Here is a 24,123-nt window from a genome sequence, read left to right on the forward strand (position 1 = left end):
TCGGTAAATGACAGAAAAATAGCAAATGATGTTAGAATGTGTTAAAATTGATGAAGTCGCTTTGAATGGTGCTTACGATACGCAAAAAAAGTCTGGAGTTCAAATAAGTTTAAAAAAATGAAGTGCCCGTGTAACAGATGAGTTCTCGTCCGAAACCCTGATACTCCAAAAGAGATTGTCCAATTTGTACACGAAGTGCATCCAATTTTTTCCGTGACCCTCTCTACTCTTTTGCACATGCTATCTGGGTGAAATGATGATATCATGCCAAGTTTCAACATTTTCAGAGTTCATTTTGTAGTGATTTTCAATTTCACGGTCATTTAGCTCTCTAAACAAATTGGTAAATGACTGAAAAATAGCAAATGATGTCAGAACATGTTGAAAAATGATGACGCCGCTTTGAATGGTGCATACGGAATGCAAAAAAAGTCTGCAGTTCAAATAAGTTTAAAAAATGAAGTGCCCGTGTAACAATTGAGTTCTCGTCCGAGTCCCTCATATTCCGAAAGAGATTGTCCAGTTTGTACACAAAGTGCGTCCAGTTTTTGCCGTAACCCTCTGTACTCTTTTGCACATGCTATGTGGGTGAAATGATGATATCATGCCAAGTTTCAACATTTTCAAAGTTCATTTTGTAGTGATTTTCAGTTTCACGGTCATTTAGCTCTCTAAACAAATCGGTAAATGACTGAAAAATAGCAAATGATGTCAGAACGTGTTGAAAATTGATGACGTCGCTTTGAATGGTGCATATGGAACGCAAAAAAAGTCCGGAGTTCAAATAAGTTCAAAAAAATGAAGTGCCCGTGCCACAGATGAGTTCTCGTCCGAAACCCTGATACTCCGAAAGAGATTGTCCAGTTTGTACACGAAGTGCATCCAGTTTTTGTCATAACCCTCTCTACTCTTTTGCACATGCTATGTGGGTGAAATGATGATACCATGCCAAGTTTCAACATTTTTCAGAGTTCATTTTGTACTGATTTTCAATTTCACGGTAATTTAGCTGGGGCGACCGGCGGGGGAGGACCGGCGCGGGGGGTTGAGGGGGAGACCGAGTGAGTGTGAGTGTGAGATGAGAGAGGAGAAAGTGAGGGCTTAAACATGTAAAAATATACATAAAAAATACATTGATTATCAACGATCTTTTTGTGTACAATATGAATTGTCAATATGACTCCTCAACGGTTAGAAACCGGTGAAGACTACAAATTCTAAACATAGACTTCAATGAAGACCATGTGCTTGTGATAGTTTGAGAAGTAACATATTTAAGGTGGTAAAAATCCTTCTAGGGGAGCGAGGTGGGACTAAAAATAGCCTGCCACAACCTCTTTACTACTGGTTCATGCCACGAACCGGTACTAAAGGGGCTGGCCGGGCCCCAGCCCAACAACAGCCAGCCACTGCCTCTTTAGTACAGGTTCGTGGCATGAACCGGTACTAAAGATCTCCTCCCACCTAGCCGTTGGAACCGGCACTGATGGACACATTAGTGCCGGCTCAAATTCAAACCGGGACTAATGTGTCTCAGATTTGAACTTTTTTCTACTAGTGTACATAGACAAACAGAGTGTCACTAGTTTGCCTCTACTTGACTAGCTCGTTGAATCAATGATGGTTATGTTTCCTAACCATAGACATGAGTTGTCATTTGATTAAAGGGATCACATCATTAGAGAATGATGTGATTGACTTGACCCATCTGTTAGCTTAGCACGATGATCGTTTAGTTTGTTGATATTGCTTTCTCCATAACTATACATGTTCCTATGACTATGATATCATGCAACTCCCGAATACCGGAGGATCACTTTGTGTGCTACCAAACGTCACAACGTAACTGGGTGTTTATAAAGGTGCTCCACAGGTGTCTCTGATGGTGTTTGTTGAGTTGGCATGGATCAAGATTAGTATTTTTCACTCCGATTGTGAGAGAGGTATCTCTGGGCCCTCTCGGTAATGTACATCACGATAAGCCTTGCAAGCAATGTAGCTAATGAGTTAGTTACAGGATGTAGAATTATAGAACGAGTAAAGAGACTTGCCGCTAACGAGATTCAACTAGGTATTGAGATACCGACGATCAAATCTCTGGCAAGTAACATACCCATGACAAAGGGAACAACGTATACCGTTATGCGGTTTGACCGATAAAGAACTTCGTAGAATATGTAGGAACCAATATGACCATCCAGGTTCTGCTATTGGTTATTGACCCCAAAGTGAGTCTCAGTCATGTCTACATAGTTCTCGAACCCGTAGGGTCCGCACGCTTAACATTCAGTGACGATCGGTATTATGAGTTTATGTGTTTTGATGTACCGAAGGTAGTTCGAAGTCCCGGATTTGATCACGGACATGACGTGGAGTCTCGGAATGGTCGAGACATAAAGATCGATATATTGGAAGCCTATGTTTGGACATCGGAATGGTTCCGAGTGGTTCGGGCATTTTTCCGAAGTACAGGGAGGTTACCGGAACCCCCGTGGAGTATATGGGCCTTATTGGGCCTTAGTGGAATAGAGGAGAGGGAAGGGAAAAGAAGGAGACACGCCCCCAAGCCCAATCCGAATTGGGAGGGGTGTCGGCCCCCCTTTCCTTCCTCCCTCTCTCCTCCTTTTTTCCTCTCCTACTCCTACTAGGAAGGGGGGAATCCTACTCCCGGAGGGAGTAGGACTCCCCTAGGGTGCGCCATAGAGAGGGCCGGCCCTCGCCCTCCTCCACTCCTTTATATACGGGGGAGGGGGGCACCCGATGGACACACAAGTTGATCATTGATCTTTTAGCCTTGTGCGGTGCCGCCTCCACCATAATCCACCTCGGTTATATTACCATCATCACGCCGTCATGCTGACGAAACTCTCCCTTGAAGCTCTACCGGATCATGAGTTCACGGGACGTCACCGAGCTAAACTTGTGCAGATCGCGGAGGTGCCGTACATTTGGTACTAGGATCAGCCGATCGTGAAGACGTACGACTACATCGACTGCATTGTCATAACGCTTCCGCTTACGGTCTATGAGGGTACGTAGACGATACTCTCCCCTCTCGTTGTTATGCATCACCATGATCTTGCCTGTGCGTAGGAATTCTTTTGAAATTACTATGTTCCCCAACAGCACATAGTTGTCATCGTCCTCTTCTTCTTTGTTGTCTTCCATCATAACCTCTATTTCTTCGTGCTCCGTTCAAACATTATAGTGTGGCATGAAACCCTTATAAAGTAGGTGGATATGAAGGATTTTCCTATAAAAGTAAGACTTTGTATTCCCACACTTAGGGCATGGACAACACATAAACCATTATGCTTGTTTGCCTCAGCCACTTCGAGAAAATTATGCAGGCTCTTAATGTACTCGGAGGTGTGTCTATCACCGTACATCCATTGCCGGTTCATGTGCGTGCATTATATATAATTATGTGTGTCAAAAACCATTACAGATTCACATGGATAGATAAGTGACCAAATTAATAGAAGTTCATCATCACATTAAAACGAAAGTACATACATAGTTCTCAACAACATATAGCTCTCCAGAGCATCTAGTTAAACCATACATTGAAACTATGTAAAACCTTTCAATGGAACAACAAATGCGATCATAATACAACCAAGGTAACAATTGATCCTATGGCATAATGATACCAAGCCTCGGTATGAATGGCATATTTTCTAATCTTTCTAATCTTCAACCACATTGCATCCATCTTGATCTTGTGATCATCGACGACATCCGCAACATGCAACTCCAATATCATTTTCTCCTCCTCGATTTTTTTATTTTTTCCTTCAAATAATTGTTTTCTTCTTCAACTAAATTTAACCTCTCGACAATAGGGTCGGTTGGAATTTCTGGTTCAACTACCTCCTAGATAAATAAAATCTATGTCAACTTGATGGGCATAATTGTCATAAACAATAAATGAACCAAATAGTTATAAAATATAATATATACCACATCCGAGTAATAGCCAGGACGAGGGCCGACGGGGTTTTTAGATCACCACAAAGCTCTCCCCTCGCCGGCCAGAAAAAACAGAGCAGTGTCGAGTGCTCTGCTCGCGAGCGAGGGGTATATATAGCCACCTCATTGGTTCCGGTTCATGGCTGGAACCGGGAATAAAGGCCCCCCTTCTGCCCGGTTCGAGGCACAAACCGGGACCAATGGCTGTGCGCCAGGAGTGAGGCCTATTGGTCCCGGTTCGTGCCTAGAACCGGGACAAATGGGTCCACATAAACCGAGACAAATGCCTCCCGAGGCCTGGCCGGGCCCCTGGGCGCATGAACTGGGACGTATGCCCCCATCGGTCTCGGTTCTTGACTGAACCGGGACTAATGTGCTTGGCAGGCTCCAACCAAAGCCCTGTTTTCTACTAGTGCCTGTTTATGCTTCATAACCAAAAGATAATATTCTATCAGTTATTTGATTTTTTTCAGGATTTGCCCCAATAAAGTTTGGCCTCATGGCAACTCACGGGCACATACCTCGACGCATGATATATATCATTTCGCATATCATGGCAGCAAAAGCACATTGTGGTGGTTGCCCTCAGCTATGATACTGTTCATTCCTTTGCATCGGGAGTCAGCCTAGGATGCTGTGGGGAGACGAGGAGGGGCAGTCAATGCCGTGGAGGGAAGAAATGACAGCGGTGAAAAGAAGGTGCGGACTGAATGGTATGGTGTCGAGGGGAGGCAGCAATGAGATGTCGTGGATGGGAGAGATGGCAACGACAATGACGTGGCGAGGAGAGCAGGCCGGGGTAATGAGATGTGAGTGTGAGCATTGTGTCATATGTTGTGAGTCACAGAGTGAACTTCTTTTTTAAGATGAGAAGAAAAGGAGCGGTTGTTTTCTTTTTTTATAGAAAAGCGATTGTCTACTACGAGATAAATATCACATATTTTTTTATATAGTGAAAATATTGCATACCCTAGCAAGTCATTTCTGAATAATAATTACGAACAAGTGATTTTCAGGCGAGTTATGTAGTTTACTAAAATTGCGATGCGACTCACTACTAAATGGCATGATCCCACTCACTCTGACTAAAAACGTTTGTCAGTCACCTGCTCGAAGCGGGCAGCTGACCAGTGAATATACATTATATATGGGCTTATCTTTTTTTAGTCTGTGTTTATATATTCACTTTTCTAGAATAAAGATAAAACTAATAGATTCAGATGATGCTTTGAAAATGTAAATTGACAAAGCTTTATGATGGATGGACTGAAAACTCATCGAGTCTTACACAATTGGAAGAAATGCATACAAATAATTGTTCTTCTTTATATATATTTTTTGCACATGAAAATACAAAAATATGTATTTTTATTTATGTTTATTTTGCAAAGTATGAGAGATGGAGATTTATTGTGTCAATGTTCAAAAAGAACCCATCGACAACGATGTTGGTGTGATGTTGTAGGCAGGGGCCAAAAATTAACCGAGTTATATACAAAAACAGAATTATATACATACAATCAAAACAAAAATTAAAAGGCCTGTGGCAACGCAAGGGCATTCTACTAGTCTAATTATGTTGTCATTCTTGAAAACTTGCACTAGTGAAAATACGAACCTTAGGCCTTGTTTGTAAGCATTGCAATACCGTTTTTGCTCATTTTTGTTACTAGTTACCTTGCTGTTTTTATATTTTTAGATTATAAAAACCTATATCTACTATCCATGTTGCACTTGTATCATCATCTCTTTGCCGAACTAGTGCACATATACAACTTACCATTGTATTGGGTGTGTTCGGAACACAAGAGACTCTTTATTATTTGGTTGCAGGGTTGTTTGAGATAGACCATTTTCATCATACACCTCCCACGGATTGATAAACTTTAGGTTATCCACTTGAGAAAAATTTGGTACTGTCCTAGAAACTCTGCGCATGGAGGCACAACACTAATCTATAAGAAAAAAAGTTGCATAGTAGACACTATTAACCAAGCGCAATTTTGTGTGTGTTTAGTTTATGTTCTTTATTGTTTAAGTAGACTTTGGCCGGTGGTTGATCAGCCGTTTAAAGATTAATTATGTTAAGTCTGGATGCGTGTTCTTTTTTAAAAAAATGAGCGCACAAAAAATACGTCACGCTGGCGCTGGATGCATGTGATGTCCAAAAAAAGACACAATCGTTCGCTCAGCCGATCCAAACAGAAAAACAAATAATATGTGCATCCGTTTGAGTCGTCGTGTTGGAGTTGCTCTGAATCACGAGTATGTTTAATGTGAAAATGAGGTTGAACAAAAAATGAGATAGGGTCCATGCAAATCGGACACACACCGCGGACATGCCTAGGTCGCGGACACTTTTCCTATGATCCCGCATCTGATCCGATAGTGAGACGGAGAGATGCCGTCGTGGGCTCCGCCTACTCGCAGGCGCCGCCGCGTCCGCTCCTCCCTGCGACCGACTGCTCGCCCGCGTCGCAACGGAGGGCGTCGAGGCAGCCTCCCTCCGTGCGCGCCGACGGCGAGCACCAAGCCGCCGCGCTCTGCTCCTGGTTGACCGGCTCGAGGTGCCGTCGTGGTGCGAGGCCGAGCGCCACCTACAGACCTCCTCGCCCGCTAGTGGCAGCCGTTACGCGGCACTACGATGAGGCTAGCCGACGCGCTGTAGCCAGAAGCGCATCCATTATGAGACTTAAGCGATCCCGATCACGCTGCCTCGAGAGCGGCTGCGAGTGTTGCAGAAAATCAAGGAATTTGGAGGAGTCAGAGGCATTCCTCGCAAAACCCTTCTCAATCACCATTTTATTATGCTTTGTCCAAAGTGTCCAAGACAGTGCCACAAAGACAAGCCAGAACAACCGACATTGTTGTATATGCTGCGTAGCCCTATATTGGAGGAACTCCGCCAGATCCAGGGCCACCTAGTCGGGCCTCGAAGCCTCTTGGACGAACGTCCATAGAACCCGCGCCACCGTGCAAGAGAATAGGATATGAGTCCCGGTCTCCAGTACCATGCACAGGGGACACATGCAATTGCCCGGGTCATACCTCTTAAGTACCTCGGTCCTCGAAGGGATGTGGTTACGTAATAAATGCCCCACAAAGATCTTAATCTTGAGTGGTCAGGGGGATTTCCATAGGTGTGAAAGCCAGGGAGCGGGAGGGGACTCGCAAAGTGCATGGAATGTCGTGCCCACTGGGTACTCTGCTATTGGGGTAAGCCGCCACTTCACATGTCCGGATATTCTGGTAGAACTAGTGGTAAGGCGTTCCGCAGTCTAGTCCATTCATCGCTTCGGCTAGACCAAAGGTGCGACGGAATTGGATGTTCCACCGCCCAAAACCTTGTCGGCTCGTTAGATTAGCACTAATGAGGATCAATTTGCTCCTCTTGGAGGTAAATCGCCCACGCCAAGGCTTAGCCTAAGATGCCACTCGTCCCATCAACGGGTCGAAAGCACTCAACAGGATCTTCGAGTCAGCCATCGGCATTCCCAAGTACGTAATGGGCAATGAGGCCAATTTACAGTTCCGGTTGTCTGCAATCCGCTGTTGTTCCTCCGGAGGGAATCCCAAGGCAACCACCTCGCTCTTATCAAAGTTAATCTTGAGTCCGGACATCGCCTCGAAACAGAGGAGCGGGAAGTTCGGATTCATGATGTCCAAGTAGGAGCCTTCCACCATAATCATGGTGTCGTCTGCATAATGTAGGTGGGTGATCCCTTCGCCAGGGATGAGGTGCCCATCTACCCTCGAGAGGTGACCTGCCAACCAAGCTTTATCTAGGATGCCAGCTAGTGCATCACCGGCTAGGTTGAAGAGGAGAGGAGATACCAGGTCCCCTTGGTTCACCCCCATCAAGGACGTAAAGAATGGTTCCACCTCGCCATTAATATTGGTTGTTGTCTTGCTAGACCGAGGTCTTCCTAGACTGAACCAACTGCATGATCCATGAGCACCATCTTTCATCAAAGCCCCGATGTTGCATGACTAACTGCAAGCAGGCTCAGTCCAGATGATCATATGCTTTGTGGAAGTCCAGCTCGAGGAAAATTCCCCTCTGCCCAGGCCCGGACCTCATGAATAATCTCGTGAACGGCAAGGATCCCGTCATGAAACCAACGTCCCTTTAGAAATGTCGTTTGAAGGGGTGATCCAGCTGCTCCGGTATAGGGGCTAGTCGAGTTGCACAGACTTTAGAGAATATGTGTTTGAGTACGTTGACCTCCGTGATAGGCCTGAAATGTCTAATATCTGTAGCCACAACTACTTTGGAGATTAGGGTAATGAAACCAAAATTTATTGGCGACAAGTCAAAAGCTCCAGTGTAAAATTCATGGAACATTGGCATGCACTGGTAGAAAAAGGGCCTGTTGTCCCGGTTCGTAAGGGCCTTTTGTCCCGGTTCTGGAACCGGGACTAAAGGGTCGGTACTAATGCCCTGTCCCTTTAGTCCTGGTTCAATCCAGAACCGGGACAAATGGGCCTCCACATGGCCTGTGCGCGGAGCCCAGGCAGGAGACCCTTTGGTCCCGGTTGGTGGCACCAACCGGGACCAATAGGCATCCACGCGTCAGCATTTCTGTGGCTGGGGTTTTTGTTTTTTTTTGAAGGGGGGGGGGGTTTGGGGGTTTTGGGGGGTTAATTTAGGTGTTTCATATATTGTGTTAGGTAGCTATAATTAATAGAGAGAAGTGTCATCTCTTATGTCCGTGCTTGGTCGACGCTACGTACTATACATACGTATAGAGAGGACTAGACACGCTAGCTAGCTAGTAAGCAAACGAAGGAAACAGAAGATCGTCATGAACATATATGCATACAAAGAGAAGTGATATCGACCACCTCTCCTTCTCCGAGAGATTGGTCGAACAACAAGTTCTCGTATATCTATCCGACACTACCGGCTACATATATACAATAATTATCTCTTACTAATATAATCATATGGACTCATGGTCCACATAGTATTCTCCGTCTTCAGCGATCACGTGGTCAAGAAAGAATGTCGCCAATTCCTCTTGAATTGCTCGCATGCGAGCTGGTGCTAGGAGTTCATCCCGCTTCCGAAACATCTAATTTAAAGAAGGGGGTCAATACATATATATATAAATGAATGAAACTCAACACAAATGATGGTAATAAAATAAAATTGTGAATGTTGTTATTTACGTACTTCATATTGTTCGTCAGTGTAGCCCTGCTCACAGGTCGTGTGGCGGATGGACTCGCAAATGTAGTATCCACAGAAATCATTCCCTTGTTCCTGCCACAACCACTTTACAAGAAATACAGGTCAATCAAACTGATAAGCAAGAATGCCAAATGGTATTGATGAAACTAGTGCTTGAATCACTAGTAGATGCGCGGAACATGCTACTATAGTACTTACTTTTGGGTGTCTAAATTGCAGCTCCTTCGGCAGTCCCGGAGCATTTTTGGTGAATTTTCTCCAAACCCTGCCGGACAAAGAAAACAATTACTTGATATATTAGCAAATGAACAAAGTTGCCGATATGGTGGATAATGATCGATTTAACTTACTTCTCGAGTATTTGAGTCATGTCTACATAGTCGTGGGGATCTTTTCGTCTTGAGTCTAAGACGGTTACTAGTCCCTGCTCAAGCTTAATCTCTAGGAGAATATAGTGGAAACTGCACACACATGCATAACTCTTCAATTACATTAATATAACCTTGACTAATATATAAGGGAAACCGAATACGCACAAGACAGTAACACTCACTTGAAGTTGTAAGGAAAGAGTATTATATCTTTGTTTTCATTTATTACCAACGATCGTAGCAAGTTGGCCTCGGTAGCGGCGGCATGAAATTTAACCTGAGTTGCATCTATGAGATATGTGTTAATGAACCCAATATCACCGACTTGTCTTTTCTTCAATTCGGCGATCTTCAATCTGCATAATATAGTGAGGATGATTGTAAATACATGCAATGAAAGAGCTGAGCTATATAGAGAGACTTAATGACAGAAGTAGTACTACTTACAGACAGTAGCAGGCGACCGTTGTTTTCTCGAGGGCCAATTGATTGAAAAACTGAAAGAACTCCTCAAATGGAATAGGCAACAGTTCAATTCCAACGAGGTCATGCTCCTTTCTAATTTTCACATATAAAGTACTCCTCCCCCCAGAGTCTCTGCAGATTTTCAAGTACCAATCAATCTTCGCATCATCATTGATAGAGATCTTTCATCTTTGATGAGAGGCTTCCCGCACTCGTATCTTTGTATCTGCACCTCCATGAAATCATAATGTACATCATCGGGCAGGTAATTGCCAAGATTGCTATAACCGGGCACCATCCTCGGATCATTAGCGACGTTGTCGCTAGGCACCTTGAGCGGGGGGCACGATTGCTTCGCTTGTTCGCCGAGCTGGGCAATTTCTTTCCCAGCTCGTCGTTCTTTCAGCCTTTGATCACTGACAGTACTTCCCGACCACTCCGCTTCGCCAAATTCCTTTCCAATAATGCGCTCATAGTTTCCTTTCGGCAGAGACTTGGGTGGTTTTTTCAGGGCAGTCAGAGTGCGCTTTGCTTTCACCGGATCTACCTTCTCCTCCGGAGGTGGATGTTTCTTTGCTTTCACCCCTTCAAAGTAGTTCCTCACTTCTTCTCGTGCGATCTCGGCGTTCTCCTCCGGGGTCCTCTCGTATGGTAACTTCTATGGAGTCTTCAGAGAAGGACCAAATCTGTATTTCCTCCCGCCTCTGGCTGTACTGCTAGACGCCGGCCGAGCAGACAGAGCGGTTGTCTTCTTTACTTGCTTACGAGGCGGAGGAGAAGGACTACGACGCGCCGGAGCAGCCGGAGCGGCGGCAGGTCTCTTCCGCCCTTGCTGACGAGGCGGAGAAGGAGGAGGCTGGCTGCTCGGGCGTGTCGGTGCAGGCGGAGAAGGAGGCGGAGTGCCGCCACGCGCTGGAGAAGGAGCCGGTCGAGTGCCCTGATCGTCACTCGCCGGAGGAGGAGGCGGTGGAGGAGGCGGTGTGCCTTGACTCACCGGAGGAGGAGGCGGTGGAGGAGGCGGAGTGCCCAGACTTGCCGGAGGAGGAGGAGGAGGCGGAGGCGTCCAGTTCGGAAGGTTGATGAGCTCCTTCCTCCATAGGCATGGAGTCTTCAGAGCAGACCCCAGCCTAGTCTCCCCTTCACCGGTAGGGTGGTCAAGCTGGAGGTCCTCAAATCCCTCCGTTATTTCATCCACCATCACCCTAGCATATCCTTCTGGAATCGGCCGGCAGTGAAAGGTTGCGCCGGGTTCAGTAGGATAAACAAAGCCAACAGCCGCCTTGACCTTCAAATTCATCCATTGCATCATAAGGTGGCAATTTTGAGACTCCGTGATAGCATCCACGGGATAGCTGGCAGGAGCCATCAAGGCATGCTCCGGCTGAAGCAGCTCGGTGGAAGCCACGCTGCTTCTCCGCTGAGATGGCGGGGTAGCTTCGGGGGAAGCTTCGGCAGTACGTTTGCTGCGATTTGCTTCTCGTTCCTCTATCGCTTGTACCCTTGCTTGCAGCGCCTGTATTTGCGTTTGCTGCACTTTTTTCCTCCTCTCATGGGATTTGTAACCGCCTTCGTCCGGAAACCCAACCTTCCACGGAATGGAGCCTGGTGTGCCTCGTGTCTGTCCAGGGTGCTCAGGATTCCCGAGGGCCATTGTGAGCTTGTCGTTCTCTCTGTCTAGAAAGAACGTCCCTTACTGCGCTGCTTCGATATACTGCTGAAGCTTCCTGACTAGTATGTCCATTTGATCGTTCGTCCAAATGCACTTCCCTGTAACAGGGTCCAAGGTTCCGCCAGCCCCGAAGAACCCTGTCCGGCAACGGTCTGGCCAGTTAATTGTCTCTGGTTCGATCCCTTTATCAACCAGATCATTCTCAGTCTTGGCCCACTTAGGCCGGGCTACGAGGTAGCCACCTGACCCCGTGCGATGGTGATGCTTCTTCTTCGCAGCATTTTGCTTGTTTGTCGCCGACATCTTCTTACTATTTTCCGATGTCTTGTGGGCCACAAATTCGGGCCAGTGATCTCTGATCTTCTCATATCTGCCCTTGAATTCTGGTGTCTCATTATTTTCGACAAACTTATTCAGCTCTTTCTTCCACCTCCTGAATAGTTCTGCCATCCTCTTAAGAGCAAAAGACTTGATTAATTGCTCTTTAACTGGGTTCTCTGGATTGTCCTCTGGCGGTAGGGTGAAATTTGACTTCAGCTCAGTCCAAAGATCATTTTTCTGCATATCATTGACATAAGACACCTCAGGGTCTTCTGTAGCTGGCTTAAACCATTGCTGGATGCTGATCGGGATCTTGTCCCTAACCAGAACCCTGCACTAAGCAACAAATGCGTTCTTTGTTCGGATGGGTTCAATCGGTTGGCCGTCGGGCGCGATTGCTATGATCTCAAACCTTTCATCCGAGCTCAACTTTTTCTTCGGGCCTCGTCTCTTTACCGAAGTTGTGCTTGATCCGGAGGGCTAGAAAAAAGAACAAAGACTTAATTAATATGTGTACATACCAAAACAATGAATGCATCAATTAGCTAGTCAACACAGGCTTAACTAATATATATACCTGGCCAGACTCGGTTCGGTCACCGGAGCCGTCATCACAGTCTCCTTCTTGCACCGGCATTGGGTCACCAGAGCCGTCCTCATGTTCTTCTTCTTGCACCGGCATTAGGTCACCGAAGCCAGCTTCTCCACCCTCTCCTTCCAGACCATCGGTGTCGTTGAGAAACAACGAGATGACATCACTTACTTCTGCGATTATGTCCCTCAACAACGCTTCTTTTGCTTCGTCTCGGGCGGTGTCCATAGTTTCTACAAATATTTACAACATGGCAATTATTATTCAAACATGACAGATGGATATATTAGTGGCAAACGTAAAACTAGCTAGCTAATCATAGTAAGGAATCATATATATTAATTAGTGGCCTCGATCGACGCTACTTCTCAAGGGTTTGGGGTGGCCTCGACAATGCTTCAAGGAGGGGGTAATATCGACCCCCCCATGTGTTGAAGCTATCGGGAGGGGGTATATCGACAACGACGACACTACATCTATGTCCCTCGACGACCCTCGTTCCCGATAAAAAAAGAGGAAGAAGAAGAAGAAAAAAAAGAGGAGAAGAAAGAATAGAGGAGAAGAACTCCTCTATTCTTTCTTCTCCTCTTTTTTTTCTTCTTCCTCTTCTTTTTTTATCCTCTTCTTCCTCTCATGTTCGAGAGGATCGCCGACGGGTCGGGAGGTTGCCTAGTGTCAAAGGATTCAACAAAACCATGTCTTCATCATTAGGCGAAAGTAACAGGTGCATGATGGTACGAAGCTCTCCAAAGTTATTTTGGAACGGAGTCCTAGATAAGATAATTCGCTTTTTGGTACAAAGTTCAGCAAGAACCTTCCAAATATCGTTATTTGGAAGGCCTTTGCTGAAATTCATACAAAAAGGCAAATTATCCTATCCGGGACACCATTCCAAAATAACTTCGGAGGACTTCGTCATGCCCTGGTTACTTCCGGCTAATGATGAAGCCATGGAAACCTCTCTCGACCCCTCGGCGATCCTCGACCCCTCGAACCCTCGACGACCCTGGAACCCTCGACCCCTAGACGACCCTGGAACCCTCGACCCTCGATCCCTCGACCCTATAGAACCCTTGAAGAAAGGAATAGCTAGAGGAGAAGATCGAAGAAAAAAAAGAAGAAAAAAAAGAGGAGAAGAAGAAAGGAATAGTGGAGAAGAGGAGAAAATAGAATATTCTATTTCTCTTCTTCTCCACTATTCCTTTCTTCTTCTCCTCTTCTTTTTCTTCTTTTTTCTTCTTCTTATTTATTTCTCCTTTTCTTCCTCTCCTCTTGTTCTTTCTTTCCTCTTCTTATTTTCTTCTTTCCTATCCTTCTTTTCCTTCCTTTCTTAATATCACTTAGCAAATGCACTAACCTAAAATGCAACAAACATAAAATGCACTAAATCGATCAACTAACCTAAAATCAGTGATAAAATGCACTAACCTAAAATCGATATCTACTAACAACTTAAAAAAAATAATACATATATGAAAAAAAACATCATCATATCATCAACAGAAAAAATAGTATTTTTCTAAAAATCTATCTTTTCAGCACATACATATACTCATACATCATCATATACTCATACATATACTCATACATATACATATAATCTGCAGGAAAAAAACATATATGTGTTTGCAAAAAACAGGGGGAAGAGGGGGGCGGTGCCGGCCCAGACCACAGCGAGGAAGAGGCGACGGCGGCGCGGGGCAGCTGGGGCGCGGCGAGGCAGAGGCGACGTTGAGGCAGAGGCGGGGCGGCGACGGCGTCGGGGCGCGACGCGGGGAGGCGACGGCGTCGGGGCGGCGCGGAGAGACCGCGATGGCGTGGGGTGGTGCGCGGCGACGGCCTCGGGGCGGCGCGGGACGGCGTTGGAGGCAGGGCGATGACGGCGAGGCGCAGAGGGGCAGCCTGGCGGCGTCGTCCGGGTGCGATCGAAGAACTGACCAAAATTTTTCACAAGTCTTGCTTATATAGACGGCGCATTGGTCACGGTTCGTGGCACCAACCGTGACCAATGCCCCCCTTTAGTCCCGGTCGGTGCCACCAACCGGGACCAAAGGCCTCTTTTCAGCAGCCCAAAGGGCGGGAAGCGGCGGCCTTTGGTCCCGGTTGGTGGCACCAACCGGGACCAAAGGCCTTGTGCGGCCCCGCGCCCAAATGTTTAGTCCCACCTCGCTAGTTGAGAGGGAGCCGCACCTGTTTATAAGGTGCGGTGCGCCTTCCCTCTCGAGCTCCTCTCTAAAGCATGCTTTCGGGCCTAACCGTGCAATGTGTGCCTGTGGGCCTACTGGGCCTCCCGCGGGCCTGAATCCTGGCCCATGGTAGGGTTTCTAGTCGTATTCAGGCCGTGGGTGCCCAGTAGGTGGCACTTTTTTTGTTTTTTTTGTTTCTACTTACAACAAAATACTTATTGTTGCTATATTTATTTATTTTTCCAGTTTTTTTTTGTTTTCTGCATTATTTATTTTCTTTTCTTTTTTGCTTTATTTTTTAATTTTTTTTTGCTTTTAGTTTTAGAAAAATTATAAACTTTCTGTTAGTGCCATTAGTTTTCAAATTTGAAAACACTTTTTTTGTTTTCTTTGTTGCTTTATTTATTTTATTTTGTTTCTACTTACAACAAAATACTTATTGTTGCTATTTTCATTTTTTCCAGTTTTTTTGTTTTGTTTTCTGTATTATTTATTTTCTTTTGTTTTTTACTTTATTTTTTAATTCTTTTTGCTTTTAGGTCAGCAAAATTATAAACTTTCTGTTGCTTTATTTATTTTATTTTGTTTCTACTTACAACAAAATACTTATTGTTGCTATTTTTTCCAGTTTTTTGTTTTGTTTTCTGCATTATTTATTTTCTTTTGTTTTTTGCTTTAATTTTTAATTCTGTTTTCTTTTAGGTTAGCAAAATTATAAACTTTCTTTTAGTGCCATTAGTTTTAGAAAAATTATAAACTTTCTGTTAGTGGCATTAGTTTTAAATTTGAATAGTTAAAATTTGAATTCTTTGAAAATTGTTTGAATCACAAGTTTGTGATTAACTTACTAAAAAAATGAGAATAGATGCGCTTATAGAGAAAATTCAACCTAAATTCCTAGTAAATTTCTATGAATTTCAGAGAAATTCACTATGAATTTAGGTTAAACTTTTCTCTATTAGGGCATCTATTTTCAGTATGAGAGGAGCTCAACAAGGCAGAGAGGGAAGGGCTTATAAACCAGTGTGAGCCCCCTTCGGTTGGCGAGGTGGGACTAAACTTTGCCCGCAACAAGGACCAACCCTTTAGTCCCAGTTTGTGGCACAAACCGGGACTAATGGTCATGCGCCAAGGGCAAGGAGCAAAATTATAAACTTTCTGTTAGTGCCATTAGTTTTAAAAAGTTGAAAGTTGAAAGTTGGCATGGCCCAGGGACTAATGGTCATGGTATTACGAGGGCCGAACCATAAGACATGAAAGCATTTCAAATGAACTCTGAAAAAGTTGAAAGTTGGCATGGTATCATAATTTCACCCACATAGCATGTGCATGTACAAAACGGACAATGGTAGCATGTTCGTGTGTTGCAAAGTTGGCATGGTATCATCATAATAGTTGCGGGAGAAAGTCTTCACTTTTTCTTTGCTTCTGTCATTTGCTTATTGCGCCGTAACCATGGATAATCTTCATTGTTTATCAGGATGCTTGGGTCAGCCTTGACATTGAAGGGAGGAATTTCATGGAACTTTTCATAATCTTCATACATGTCTGTCTTGCCGTCCACTCCCAGGATGTCCCTTTTTCTTGAAAGAACTATGTGGCGCTTTGGCTCATCGTATGATGTATTCGCTTCCTTATCTTTTCTATTTCTCGGTTTGGTAGACATGACCTTCACATAGATAACCTGTGCCACATCATTGGCTAGGACGAACGGTTCGTCAGTGTACCCAAGATTTTTCAGATCCACTGTTGTCATTCCGTACCGCGGGTCTACCTGTACCCCGCCGCCTAACAGATTGACCCATTTGCACTTAAACAAAGGGACCTTAAAATCAGGTTTGTAGTCAAGTTCCCATATGTCCACTATGTAACCATAATATGTGTCCTTTATGCTCTCGGTTGCTGCATCAAAGCGGACACCGCTGTTTTGGTTGGTGCTCTTTTGATCATGGGCAATCGTGTAAAATGTATTCCCATTTATCTCATATCCTTTGTAAGTCAATACAGTCAAAGATGGTCCCTTGGACAACAAGTACAACTCATCACAAACAGTGTTGTCACCTCTGAGACGTGTTTCCCACCAACTGCTGAAAGTCCTGATGTGTTCACATGTAATCCAGTCGTCGCACTGCTTCGGGTGTTTGGAGCGCAGACTGTTCTTGTGTTCATCGACATACGGGGTCACCAAGGTAGAGTTCTGTAGAACTGTGTAGTTTGCTTGAGACCAAGAATATCCGTCCCTGCATATTATTGAGTCTCTTCCAAGAGTGCCTTTTCCAGTCAGTCTCCCCTCATACCGCGATTTAGGGAGACCTATCTTCTTAAGGCCAGGAATGAAGTCAACACAAAACCCGATAACATCCTCTGTTTGATGGCCCATGGAGATGCTTCCTTCTGGCCTAGCGCGGTTACGGACATATTTCTTTAGGACTCCCATGAAACTCTCAAAGGGGAACATATTGTTTAGAAATACGGGCCCCAGGATGACAATCTCGTCGACTAGATGAACTAGGACGTGCGTCATGATATTGAAGAAGGATGGTGGGAACTCCAGCTCGAAACTGACAAGACATTGCGCCACATCACTCCTTAGCCTTGGTACGATTTCTGGATCGATCACCTTCTGAGAGATTGCATTGAGGAATGCACATAGCTTCACAATGGCCAATCGGACGTTTTCCGGTAGAAGCCCCCTCAATGCAACCGGAAGCAGTTGCGTCATAATCACGTGGCAGTCATGAGACTTTAGGTTCTGAAACTTTTTCTCTGGCATATTTATTATTCCCTTTATATTCGACGAGAAGCCAGTCTTGAGCTTCATACTGAGCAGGCATTCAAAGAAGATTTCTTTCTCTTCTTTCATAAGAGCGTAGCTGGCAGGACCTTTATACTGCTTCGGAGGCATGTCGTCTTTTTCGTGCAAACGTTGTAGGTCCTCCCATGCCTCAGGTGTATCTTTTGTCTTCCCATACACGCCCAAGAAGCCTAGCAGGTTCACGCAAAGGTTCTTCGTCACGTGCATCACGTCGATTGAGGAGCGGACCTCTAGGTCTTTCCAGTAGGGTAGGTCCCAAAATATAGATTTCTTCTTCCACATGGGTGCGTGTCCCTCAGCGTCATTTGGAACAGCTAGTCCACCGGGACCCTTTCCAAAGATTACGTAGTGTAAATCATTGACCATAGCAAGCACGTGATCACCGGTGCGCATGGCGGGCTTCTTCCGGTGATCTGCCTCGCCTTTGAAATGCTTGCCTTTCTTTCGACATTGATGGTTGGTCGCAAGAAATCGACAATGGCCCAGGTACACATTCTTCTTGCATTTGTCCAGGTATATACTTTCAGTGTCATCTAAACAGTGCGTGCATGCGTGGTATCCTTTGTTTGTCTGTCCTGAAAGGTTACTGAGAGCGGGCCAATCGTTGATGGTCATGAACAGCAACGCCTTAAGGTTAAATTCCTCCTGTCTGTTCATCCCACATACGTACACCATTTCCATTCCACAGCTGTAAAAGTTCTTCAACTAATGGCCTTAGGTACACATCAATTTCGTTGCCGGGTTGCCTAGGGCCTTGGATGAGAACTGGCATCATAAAGAACTTCTGCTTCATGCACATCCAAGGACGAAGGTTATACATACATAGAGTCACGGGCCAAGTGCTGTGATTGCTGCTCTGCTCCCCGAAAGGATTAATGCCATCCGCGCTTAAAGCAAACCATACATTCCTTGGGTCCTTTGCAAATTCATCCCAGTACTTTCTCTCGATTTTTCTCCACTGCGACCCGTCAGCGGGTGCTCTCAACTTCGCATCTTTCTTTCGGTTCTCACTGTGCCATCGCATCAACTTGGCATGCTCTTCATTTCTGAACAGACGTTTCAACCGTGGTATTATAGGAGCATACCACATCACATTCGCAGGAACCCTCTTCCTGGGGGGCTCGCCGTCAACATCACCAGGGTCATCTTGTCTGATCTTATACCGCAATGCACCGCATACCGGGCATGCGTTCAGATCCTTGTATGCACCGCGGTACAGGATGCAGCCATTAGGGCATGCATGTATCGTCTCCACCTCCAATCCTAAAGGGCATACGACCTTCTTTGCTGCGTATGTACTGTTGGGCAATTCATTATCCTTTGGAAGCTTCTTCTTCAATATTTTCAGTAGCTTCTCAAATCCTTTGTCAGCCACAGCATTCTCCGCCTTCCACTGCAGCAATTCTAGTACGGTACCGAGCTTTGTGTTGCCATCTACGCAATTGGGGTATAACCCTTTTTTGTGATCCTCTAACATGCGATCGAACTTCAGCTTCTCCTTTTGACTTTCGCATTGCGTCCTTGCATCGACAATGACCCGGCGGAGATCATCATCATCGGGCACATCGTCTGGTTCCTCTTGATCTTCAGCAGCTTCACCCGTTGCAGCATCATTGGGCACATCGTCTGGTTCCTCTTGATCTTCACAAGCTCCCCCCGTTGCAGCATCACCGTATTCAGGGGGCACATAGTTGTCATCATACTCTTCTTCTTCGCCGTCTTCCACCATAACCCCTATTTCTCCGTGCCTCGTCCAAACATTATAGTGTGGCATGAAACCCTTGTAAAGCAGGTGGGAGTGAAGGATTTTCTGGTTAGAGTAAGACCTCGTATTCCCACATTCAGTGCATGGACAACACATAAAACCATTCTGCTTGTTTGCCTTAGCCGCATCGAGAAACTCATGCACGCCCTTAATGTACTCGCGGGTGTGCCTGTCACCGTACATCCATTGCCGGTTCATCTGCGTGCATTATATATAATTAAGTGTCCAAATTAATAGAAGTTCATCATCACATTAAAACCAAAGTGCATACATAGTTCTCATCTAACAACATATAGCTCTCCAGAGCATCTAATTAATTAAACAATACATTGAAACTATGTAAAACATTTCAATGCAAAAACAAATGCGATCATAATCGCAACCAAGGTAACAATTGATCCAACGGCATAATGATACCAAGCCTCGGTATGAATGGAATATTTTATAATCTTTCTAATCTTCAAGTGCATTGCATCCATCTTGATCTTGTGATCATCGACGACATCCGCAACATGCAACTCCAATATCATCTTCTCCTCCTCAATTTTTTTTATTTTTTCCTTCAACAAATTGTTTTCTTCTTCAACTAAATTTAACCTCTCGACAATAGGGTCGGTTGGCATTTCCGATTCACATACATCCTACATAAATAAAATCTATGTCACGTTGGTCGGCATAATTTTCATAAACAATAAATTAACCAATAGTTATAAAGATAATATATATACCACATCCGAATCATAGACAGGACGAGGGCCGACGGGGGCGGATACCAAAACCATCTCACTATATAAGATGCAATAATAAAAGTAAGGAAATAATACAAGTATCTATGTAAACATACAAGTAAGAATATTTTTCCTTTCAGAAAGAAGATAAGAACAAGAGGCTCACCACGGTGGTGCCGGCGATGAGCTCGGCGCGAGTGATCGACGGCGGTGAAGACGGGGACGGGGCGTGACGGACCTCTAAACCTAGACAAATATTATGGAAAATGGAGCTTGGAGGTCGAGCTTGGAGAGGAGAAAGCTTATGTAGTGTGGCTCGGGCATTCCATCGAACACCTTGTGTGCATAGGAGGTGAGCTAGAGCACCACGAAGCCCTCTCCCCCTCGGCCAGAGAAAAACAAAGCACTGGGTGCTCTTCTCGCGAGCAAGGGGTATATATAGGCACCTCATTGGTCCCGGTTGGTGACATGAGCCGGACTAAAGGGGAGCCTTTGGTCTCGGTTCAAGCCACCAACCGGGACCAATGGTGGTGGGCCAGGAGCGAGGCCCATTGGTCCCGGTTCATCCCACCAACCAAGACCAAAAGGTCCAGATGAACCGGGACCAATGGCCCACGTGGCTCGGCCGGCCCCCTGGCTCACGAACCGGGACCAATGCCCACATTGGTCCTGGTTCTGGACTGAACCGGGACTAATGGGCTGACCCGGCCTGGACCAAAGCCCTGTTTTCTACTAGTGATGATCAACCCGCCTTCATAGATTTGATAGCCCTACCCACGTTGGTGGGCGAGAATGGGAGAGTCAATTCCGCATTCTTGTTGCTAGAGACCCTATCCAAAGGCGGCCAGAAGTTCACTGCCAAAGAAACCCTGGGCCGGGGTTCCGCCGTAAAGAGCCCCTTATAGAAGGAGTAAATGTGGGACTTAATCTCATCTGGTTGCTCCAGGATGGTGTTTCACTCCCAATAACATGGGATGAAACACTTTCGGCATCTCCCATTGGCGGTCGCTTAGAGCATCTCCAGCCGTTGGCCCCCCCAGGACGCATAAAAATCGCCCCCTGGGGGCGAGCCGGCGATACAATCGGCGCTGCGGGCGGCTTTGCGCCCAGTCGTCGCCCCGCCTCGCCCCCAGGCGCCGATATTGGCCCACTTTTCAGCCCCATTTCGGCGAATAAAGGGCCCATATGGGCGAGAATAGGCCCATATTCGGCGTGGTTCACCGTTGCTCGGTGTCCAATTATCAACATAAATTTTTTATCACATATTTCATCACAGAAAAATCAAATACTTCAACAAAATAGTACAATAACAAATAGTTCAATAAAAATTATATAGTTCAACAAATAAAAACTCATATTTCATCACACGTCGTGTCGCGTCGCCCTTGAGCCTGCATAGGTGCTCTATCAGATCTTGCTGTAGTTGATGATGCACCTGTGGTTCTCGGATCTCCTGACGCATACCGAGATAGGCAGTCCAGGTTGCCGGTAGTTGGTGATGAACTTCGGCTAGAGGACCCTGCCTGTAGTATGGTTCAGTGTCAATCACTGGGTCTTCTTGCTGGCTCTCGATGATCACGTTGTGCAAGATGACACAACAAGTCATAATCTCCCACATTTGATCTTTCGACCAGGTCTGAGTGGGGTAACGGACAATAGCAAATAGAGATTGGAGCACACCAAATGCCCGCTCAACATCCTTCCTGCAAGCCTCCTGAATCTTCGCAAACCAGGCGTTCTTGCCCGCTCGACCATCTCGGATAGATGCCATCAGCTAGATAGTACCCCTTGTTGTAGTGTCGCCCATTGATCTCGAAGTTCACCGGAGGAGGATGACCTTCAACAAGCTTGGCAAAGACAGGAGAGCACTTCAGCACGTTGATGTCATTGTGAGTTCCTGGCATACCAAAGAAGGAGTGCCAAATCCAGAGGTCATGTGTGTCCACCGCCTCAAGTACCACACTGCCACCACCTTGGGCGCCTTTGTACATCCCCTGCCAAGCAAATGGGAAATTCTTCCATTTCCAATGCATGCAGTCGATGCTTCCAAGCATCCCAGGAAATCCTCTTGCTGCATTCTGTGCTATGATCCGAGCAGTGTCTTCCGCATTGGGTGTTCTCAAGTATTGTGGTCCAAACACTGCCACCACTACCCGACAGAACTTGTAGAAACACACTATGCCGGTGGACTCGGCCATGTACCCATAGTCGTCAAGTGAATCACCGGGAGCTCTGTATGCAAGCATCCTTATCGCTGTCGTGCACTTCTAGATCGAGGTGAATCCAAGTTTGCCCGTGCAATCCATCTTGCACTTGAAGTAGTTGTCGAACTCCCAGATGGAATTCACAATCCTGAGGAAGAGCTTTCGGCTCATCCGATAACGGCGCCGAAATGTTTTTTCACCGTGAAGTGGAACCATTGTTGAGGAAATTGTTAACTGGTAGCTGCTCGGTTGACTGGCGAGTAGGGGATTAATCGGCAAATCAGAAAGTTAATCGGCCATTTAATCAATTTATCGCGCGGTTTTTCAGTTTATCGACTACTCGGTGACCCTACAAGTAGGGATTAATCGGCAAGTTAACTGGTTAATCGGATGAATTCTTGAACAGGGAGTGGAGCATCGGTGAAGTACTCGGAGTAGAGCATGTAGGAGCCTTCGAGACGATGCCGGTTTTTTGCTTTCACCAGCCCCGGCGCCGAGCCATCTCGCCGCGGCTTTTCATTGCTCGCGAGCAGCTGGGCAAGGGCGGCGAGCACCATCAGATGCTCTGCTTCCTGTATGTCGGCCTCGTCTTCCTCCTCCAGCAGCGCGGCAAGCGCTTCCTCGTTATCCGAGTCTATCGCCTAGGCAGGAAAATCGCCGAACACCTTGCGCCTGGTGGGCGTGCACCCGCCAAACTGCCCCTCCGCGGCCGAAAACGGCGGCCGGAAATGCCTCGCTGTTGTTGGAGGGGCTGCCATGGTGAACCTCTGCTATTTGTCCGGCGAGGAATGGCTATCTAGCGATGAAGGGAGGCGGCCGGCGCCGGGATATAGCTAGTGGCGGCCGAGGGCCCGGGGGGTGGAAGGCGGGTCGGGGAAGAAAATCTTGACTTTTCGCCTGACGGTGTGGGCCAGCCGTGCTTTTCCCTTGCGCCAGAGCCCCCGATCGCCCCCCAGTGCGCTGGGTTCGGCCTGCGGCCGCCGGGCAGAAAAAAGGGCCGAACCGGCGCTTTTCGTCGTCCTGGGGGCGCGACTAAGGCGTTTTTTTGGCGCTGGCACCGAAAAAGTGGCCTGGGGGCCTGTTGTGGGCGCAGCTGGAGATGCTCTTAGAAGTAGGCGGTCTTGACATCACCATAGAGGAGCTACTTCTGGCCTCCTTGGCGTTACCAAAATAGCTCCTCTCCCTTGAAGATCTCCATTAGTGAGGACTCAAGGGAATAGCGCCACAAACAGTCATCAGCTGACAGACCAATACTTTTCTCCCTTGTATCTGGAACCTTAATTTGATCTAGTAGGGCCCCTTTGCGGGCCCTGAGGTTAGCAGCCAGGTTCGCTCCCCATCCTCGCATAAACTAGCGAGAGATCTTAGTGCAGTGGTGCCAGATATCAGTAGAACAAAAGGCCCGCTGTGGATTTGGCAGCTGCCTAAACCTAGCGGTCGCGCACCATCTCAAAGAACCTCGGCTGAAGTAGCCAGGAGGGTTCAAACTGAAACCACCGCGACCTCGGTGGGTCTCCCTTGCCAGCCGCGAGCAACAAGGGGGCATGGTCGGAGCCAACCAGGGTGACCGTCCGCAGCGAGCACAATGTGAACATAATCTCCAACCGCACAGACACCATGACCCTATCAAGCACGCCCATAATAGGGTCTACATGTTTGTTAGTCCAAGTGAACCTAGCCCCTACGTGGGCTATCTCATGGAGGGCCATCTTAGTGATGCAATCATTGAGCATACGCGTGCGTGTCGTATCAACATTAGGAGAACTCTTGTCAGCATCTTGTCTAATAAGGTTGAAGTCCCCTGGCACCACAACCGGAGTGGTGCAGCTCTCCACCTTACC

General features: G+C 46.4%; 1 pseudogene; it reads left to right on the forward strand.

Annotated features, from left to right (window-relative positions):
* The window catches only part of LOC147967305 (uncharacterized), a 164,084-nt pseudogene extending 140,677 nt beyond the window's left edge, over positions 1 to 23,407 (forward strand).
* The last annotated feature ends 716 nt before the right edge of the window (positions 23,408 to 24,123 follow it).

The sequence above is a fragment of the Triticum urartu genome, chromosome 5A (genome assembly GCF_056163025.1).
Source record: "Triticum urartu cultivar PI428250 chromosome 5A, HENAU_Tu73, whole genome shotgun sequence".
NCBI lineage: Eukaryota > Viridiplantae > Streptophyta > Magnoliopsida > Poales > Poaceae > Triticum > Triticum urartu.